Source organism: Gorilla gorilla, chromosome 13, assembly GCF_029281585.2.
Source record: "Gorilla gorilla gorilla isolate KB3781 chromosome 13, NHGRI_mGorGor1-v2.1_pri, whole genome shotgun sequence".
NCBI lineage: Eukaryota > Metazoa > Chordata > Mammalia > Primates > Hominidae > Gorilla > Gorilla gorilla.
The window spans coordinates 64,133,109-64,140,604 of NC_073237.2; the positions used below are offsets into that span (position 1 = coordinate 64,133,109).

The window sequence follows — 7,496 nt, forward strand, 5'->3', positions numbered from 1 at the left end:
TATCCCTGTTTATAGATGGGAAATTGACACACAGAGAGGTTCAGTAACTGTGCCAAAGGTCGCACAGCAAGCAACAGATCCTAGATTAAAAGTAGCCAGCCTGGGCCTACACCTACAATATTTCCACAGAGATCACCAGGCTGGCTCGGCAGTCACAAGTCACAGGAGGAAACGTACAATCTCAAACTGCCATTCACCTGGGTCTCCAAGCATATGACTGACCATGGTATTATGTGTCAAGCACTGCCACCTTTTACTTTTTCAAAACCTATTGCCTAAATGCAGTGCCCTTTACTCTAATTCCCACCCATACACATTTTTCAAGGCCAAGTCCCCCTAAATATCACCCAGATCTCTCTACTCAGCATTAATTTCTCCATCCCTTTCCTTTCCAGAGTGAACCTTTTATATCGATATTGAGTATTTCTAACATTTTGCCTATTAATACAATTTTGCATCATTATACATTCATTCCCTATGAACTCTTAGCTTTCTAGTCTCTGATTTCCCCCACCAGGGCCTTGCACATAATACAAATTTAAGTACTGTTTACTAAAGTTAAGTGATATTGGCTTATTCTGAATGAAGGCTGGTCTAGCAGCCTTCATCTTAGAGAAATTATCACTGAATTCTACCTGAGGGGAAAGGAGTTAAGATCTATAATTAGGCAAAGAAGCAGCCTACTGCATTCTAATCTCTGGCAGGTGTTTACCATTAAACCCCATGATGCTGACTTGAATGTACCAAACAGCTTTCTCCCAAAATCCTCCAAGTACTTTTTTCGGCCTGTATATTAGTTCACTTATTTTCGGTATCTTCCAGAAAAAGAATGGTAAGGAAGCCAGCATCACCAACCCCACTGTCCAGTGGTCAACCGGGGCTCTCCCTATGCACCGCTGATCTCTCTCCTTGAGAAGGCTCAGTGTCTCTTTAGTGATGTCTGCTCCCTAGCCAATTTCTAGAGACTCCTTAAAGCTGAGCTCAAGTCTTACTTTTGGGGGAAGCAGCTCCTAACCATCTAGACAAGAAAGACTTCTCCCTCAGAACTTAAACAAGCACTGCATTTGTAGAATGAACACTCCTTGGTCATGTGTAAGAATTTTGCCTAACTGGTATTTTTAATTATTAGATATAATTTCTGGACAATCAACTACTTAATGGTATGATCCTTCTTATATCCTTTCAAGCTCTTGGCTCAATACCTTTGCAAACAGGATCATATAAAGAAAATTAATCAGTGATTCCTAAATGAAATTGCCACAAAAGTTCAATTTATGCTATTTTTAAAGAAGTTATCACGGTCAACCTCACCATTATTTTCAGAATTGCAATTTAACCCAATGAGACACCCTTTTGCAGGTAATATATTAGCAATTTAAAGATTTCTTAGACTGGGTGCAGTGGCTCACACCTGTAATCCCAGCACTTTTAGGAGGGCAAGGAGGGAGGATTGTTTGAAGCCAGGAGTTTGAGACCCGCCTGGACAACCTAGCAAGACCCCATCTCTACAACTGAAAAAAAAAAAAAAAAGGAAAAATTAGCTGAGTGCAGTGGCACATGCCTGTAGTCCCAGCTACTCGGGAGGCAGGCTGAGGCGGGAGGATTGCTTGGGCCTAGCAGTTCACTGTTACAGCGAGCTCTGATCCTGTCACTGCACTCCAGCCTGGGTGACACAATGATATCCTGTCTCAAAAAAATAAAAAAGATTTCTTTAATCAATTCCATATTAGGTTCAAGGATAACTCTGCAGGCAGCAGTTTAACAAAGATCCCAAGCCACATAAACAAAAATCTCAAATTTATGAAACACCCAAGAGGGAGGTAAAAACTATATGCACAAAGATGATTTCCACAACGGTATGTACTAGTAAAACACCAGAAATTAACACACATTTCTAATAAGAGGATTATTAAATGAAAGCATATCCTTAGGCATATGCAGGGATTAAAAAGTCAGAGACTGAAGCAATATTAAGATGTTGTGTTAAGAAACAAAATACAAAACTGAATATTAGAATTGTGACTTCATAAAAACATGAACAGACATGGAAAAGCACTGGAAGTGAAGACAACAAATAATTAGTCTGCTAGGATGGGGTAAATATAGGTCATATTGGGCCAGTGGCTCACGCCTGTAATCACAGCACTTTGGGAGGCCGAGGTGGGTGGATCACGAGGTCAGGAGATGGAGACCATCCTGGCCAACATGGTGAAACCCCATGTCTACTAAAAGTACAAAAATTAGCTGGGCATGGTGGCGTGTGCCTGTAGTTCCAGCTACTCGGGAGGCTGAGGCAGGAGAATAGCTTGAACTCAGAAGGCAGAGGTTCCAGTGAGTCAAGATCGCGCCATTGCACTCATCCTGGTGACAGAGCAAGACTCCGCCTCCAAAAAAAAATAATAAATAGGTCATATTTTGTCCATTTGCCAAACTGCAGATCTACTGCTCTTCCAATTTAAAAAGGACACAACAGAACTCTCTCACACTACGGGTAGAAGTATAAACTCTACAACCACTTCAGAAATCTGCTTGACTGTACCTCTAAACTGAATCCTAGTTTGGAACTGGGAAATTCTACTTCTGAATAGAATTTGTACAAATGTACACATTTGTATTGGATATTGTGTACCAAGACATGTACTAGAATTAGAATGTTCATAGTCACACTACTTACCATGTAAGAAACTGAAAACTATGTAAATGCCCCTCAAACCTAAAAATTGATAAAATGTAGTCATACAATTGAATATTACACAGCAGTGAAAATCATTGAACTACAGCCACAAGCCAACAACACAGCTGAATCTCACAAATATAATGTTGAGAAAGAAACCAGGATACTAAAAGCTATATACCGTGTGAGTCCGTGTAAAGCATGAAAACAGATAAAACTAATCCACAGCTGGCACAATGGTTACTCTTCGGGAGGGGCAGTGATTGGACAAGAGTATAGGGGCACTTCTGCAATGCTGGCAATATTTTGGTTCTTTCTGTGAGTACTTGTTATATGTTTATGTTCACTTTGTGACAATTTGTGAAGATGTACTCTTAAGATGTATAGCTACAGGCTGGGCACAGTGGCTCACGCCTGTAATGCCAGCACTTTGGGAGGCCAAGGCAGGCAGATCACCTGAGGTCGGGAGTTCGAGACCGGCCTGACCAACATGGAGAAACCCCGTTTCTACTAAACATACAAAATTAGCCGGGCATGGTGGCACATGCCTGCAATCCCAGCTACTCAAGAGGCTGAGGCAGAAAATCGCTTGAACCCGGGAGGCAGAGGTTGCAGTGAGCTGAGATCACGCCAATGCACTCCAGCCTGGGCAACAAGAATGAAACTCCATCTCAACAAAAAAAAAAAGAAAGAAAGAAAGAAAAGAAAAAGGGTTGAGCAGGGTGGCTCACGCCTGTAATCCCAACACTTTAGGAGGCAGAGGTGGATGGATAACCTGACGTCACGAGTTCAAGACCAGCCTGGCCAACATGGTAAAACCCCCGTCTCTAACAAAAATACAAAAATTAGCCAAGTGTGGTGGTGCATGCCTGTAATCCCAGCACTTTGGGAGGCTGAGGTGGGCGGATCACAAGGTCAGGAGTTGGAGATGAGCCTGACCAACATGGTGAAACCCCGTCTCTACTAAAAATACAAAAACTGGCATGGTGGCTCACACCTGTAATCCTGACACTTTGGGAGGCCGAGGTGGGCACATCACGATGTCAAGAGATTGAGACCATCCTGGCCAACATGGTGAAACCCTGTCTCTACTAAAAATACAAAAATTAGCTGGGCGTGGTGACACGGTGCCTGTAGTCCCAGCTACTCGGGAGGCTGAGGCATGAGAATCGCTTGAACCCGGGAGGCGGAGGTTGCAGTGAGCTGAGATCGCGCCACTGCACTCCAGCCTGGCAACAGATCGAGACTCCATCTCAAAAAAAAAAAAAAAATTAGCCGGGCATGGTGGCAGGTGCCTGTAATCCCAGCTACTTGGGAGGCTGAGGCAGGAGAATTGCTTAAACCTGGGAGGCGGAGGTTGCAGTGAGCTGATACTGTGACATTGCACTGTAGCCTGGGTGACAAGAGCAAAACTCCGTCGGCAGGGCTGGGGGTGTGGGAGATGTATACCTATGGTACAGCTCATCTTGTTTTGAGAGAGGATATTGCTCGGTCATCTAGGCTGGAGTGCAGTGGCATGATCATAGTTCACTGCAGCCTCAAACTCCTGGGCTCAAGCGATCCTCCTGTCTCAGCCTCCCAAGTAGCTGGGACTACAGGTGCATGTGCCACCATAACCGGTTATTTTTTATTTTTTTTGTAGAGACGGAGTCTTGCTATGTCAATGTTCTAAATTACCAAAAAAAAAAAAAAAAAAAAAAAAAAAGATGGCATAAGCTGTCACCCATGCAACAGGCCTAAAACTTTCCGAAACACTTGAAAACAAGTTGACTTTTCTTATTGAAGGGTGAGTGAGAAGTGTAGTGGATGTTGCATAATTTGGATAGCTTCAACTCTCCTTACTAAAAATGATTTTTAAAACATGCACATATTATCCAACAAAAAGCCAGAGTGAAGTGTCCAGTTGTTCACAGACCCACTCTGCTGTTTCAGAATCTGCTCACCCTATAGTTACTCCATCTCAACAGTCCTCAGCTCCCACAAGCACTGCCCCTTTCGGCCATTATCCCATTCCTCTTCCCAGTTCCTTGCACTGCCCCCAACTGGATCCTTTTCCATCCTCCTCCTCCCACCTGGGATAAAAAGTTAATGTATGCACACATTAACTCAGAACTATTTGTGAACAGACACTGACACTCATAAAATGAAACTAGTCTTGAATGTATCAATTCCAGTGGCCATTTGCCTGTGGTTTTTTGGTTTCTTTCTTTGGGGCCAGTTTGGATATTTTAAAAAATTATTTTTAAGCCTAGTCTTTTTTCCTTCCAACATTCCCTGCCGAGCGCGCGCGCACACGCATGCATGCACATGCACACACACACACACACACACACACACAGACCCAGAACTCACTTTTGCTGAGGCAGAACCTCGACTAGAATGATTTATGGACTAGGCAAGTCTAGAGCCCAGAAAGCATCCCTGTGCCCTAAGGGGATAAAATGTATTCCCAACTTGCGGGTCTCTACACGAGGCAATTATTCCTCTACTGGCAGCTTCTCTTCCATCCTTATTCATTTTAACCTCCCCTAGGACAGCCAATACTTAATTTTTCTTCCATTGCTTCAGCAGCACCTTTCCCCAAACCTAGTAACAGAAAAAGGACCAAAGTTAATCATCTCTCAGTTTCTCACTCAGTCTCTATCTTAGAAAAACTTCCTAAGTAGCTGCCTTAAAATGAGGGAGAAGGGCTGGGAGATGGAAGAATGACTGCTAATCGGTATAGGGGTTCTTTTTGGGGGCAACGAAATGGAATTAGATGGTAGTGATGATTTCATAACTTTACGGATATATTAAAAACCACTGAATTTTGACCTTAGAAGAGTAAATTTATATGTTTATTACACTTCAATTTTTTTAAATAAAACGTGCTCAACATTTTAGTAGAGAAAGTTGGATGAAAGGAGAAACTGGCAGATGAACAGCTACTTAGCTGTTACGCCACCTAAAAATGAACTTGAATAAACTCAGGAATTCAATATAAGCAAACAGACCCTAATTTCCATTCAGCTCCAGAGGTGGGGGGCAATGAAGGTGAGGAAAGGAACTGCACGATTATACATCTGGATGATTAAGCTTCCTTATTAGTCTCGGGTATCAGGGTCTAATAGAATCCATTATTTAATAAGATGGGCGGACCCTCTGTAGAGGCCATGTGCAGAAAGCGAGCGCTGGCGGACGCCATAAATTGTTAACGCTAACACGGCCAAGGCCTTCACTAGGTCATGCTCGTGCAGCACGGATCGTGCTGACCTGCAAGAGCCACCAAGAACAGTTGCCTCTGAAAGTTCCACAGGACCCAGGTGAAGGAGATGAACGGTCAAGGAGCAGTGGCTGCTGCGAGTGCCACTGCGTGTTGCCCAAAGCGGCACAGAAAACGGAACATTCAGGGACAAGCCCGCTTAACGGCCCCTACACCTTCCCTGGACCTGGAACCGCGGGACCTCTGAAACCCACGCTGTCCGCGCCGGGTTGGGCTGCCCCCAGAGGCCGGCCCTGAGCGCCGCAGCGCCCACACCCCTCCCCCACATCCCCGCCCTCCAACCCTGGCCGAAGCCATCTCGGAGTTGGCGGAGGGCGACCCGAAGCCACCTGCCCTTCTGGGGCCGAGGATAAAGGGGTCTTGACCGCCACTCCCTCCTGCAAAGGACAACAACGAACTTCACGGAGAGCCGCTTCAGAGAGGGTCCCCCATTCCACCCTGGGCTAGGGAAGGGCCCAGAGGCATCCAAGGGCCAGAGCGCCGAGCCGGGGTAGGCAGGGGCCCGCACCTTCCCGCCGGCCGGCCCAGCCCGAACTTTCTCGTTGCTCTGTGCCCGGCGCGCCTCTCCCTCTTCCAGACCGGCCGAGCTCCGCCGCTGCAGAGCGCGCCAAACTCCGACGGCCGCGGGGCCGACGCCACCTCTCGGACCCCTCCCTAGGACCGCCCCGAGGCCGCCGGGTTCACCCGGACGAGCGGGAGCCCGCGGGGGCTGCCCTCCGCCACCGCCACGGCCGCCGTGCAACCCCAGCGCGCGCCAAGTTGGCTCCGCGCGGGGCCAGCCCGAGGCAGAGGTAGGGGCCTTGCGCTCCGGGACAACCTCGCCGCGGCACCGGGCGCAGCGCGGCACGGTACGCAGCACAGCCCCACCGCGTCACTCACCTTCAGCCGCTCCTCCCAACCTGCCGGCCGTTCGCTCGCTCCGCCGCGGACCCTGAGCTCGGGGAAGGGCGGGGCGCAGGGGGCGGAGTCGGCCCCGGCTGGCAAGCGCCAGAATTAAACCCTGAATCGCACAGCAGCCGCCGGGCTCTGCGGCCGCTGCCGGGGCGGGGAAGCTGGGGCAGACCAGCAAGCCTCTCACCTGGGGTGGGAGACAGCTGTGGCTGCGCTCCGGAGCGGCGCGTGAGAACGGCGCGGGCCGGCGAAGCCCTGGCTGCTCCCTCAGCCCAGAGGACGCCCGGCTCTCCGCGGCGCGCTCTTTGTACCGCGGAGCCGGCCGCGGGCGGACCTGGCCGCGGGCGGACCTCAGTGCGCCTGCGCGCCGCTGCAACTCCACCAGGCCCACTAGGCACCTTCGTGCACCTTCGTCGCCTCGCCTGGCCCGCGGGCCTCGCCGCGGCGAGAACTAAGCAGAAGAACTTCCTCCACCCCGGTTCGCTCCTTCTACCAACCCGTATTTACCATCTCCATCCTCGCACACACACCCGCAAGGGGAAAAGAAATCCACCCCCTGTGAGACGGTGCGGTCCTCCCATCTCCGGCTGGGGCGGGGGTCCTGGCAACGAGGCTGGCCTGCTCAACGTCCACCCGCAGCGCCTTTGTACCTCCTCTCCCTCTCCGGGT

At 48.8% G+C, this 7,496-nt stretch overlaps 1 protein-coding gene across 12 annotated transcripts in view; it reads right to left on the minus strand.

The window, feature by feature from the left end:
• KANK1 (KN motif and ankyrin repeat domains 1) overlaps positions 1-7,496 on the minus strand; it is a 242,537-nt gene extending 235,041 nt beyond the window's left edge. For 9 of the 12 annotated variants that reach the window (XM_055350729.2, XM_055350725.2, XM_055350727.2 and 6 more), the window contains exon 1: positions 6,816-6,996. The gene's annotated coding sequence lies outside the window, so the exon portion shown is untranslated. Of the gene's footprint in view, positions 1-6,815; positions 7,179-7,334 lie in introns of those variants that run through there. The other 3 variants (XM_055350730.2, XM_031014270.3, XM_055350714.2) reach the window with 3 other exon arrangements.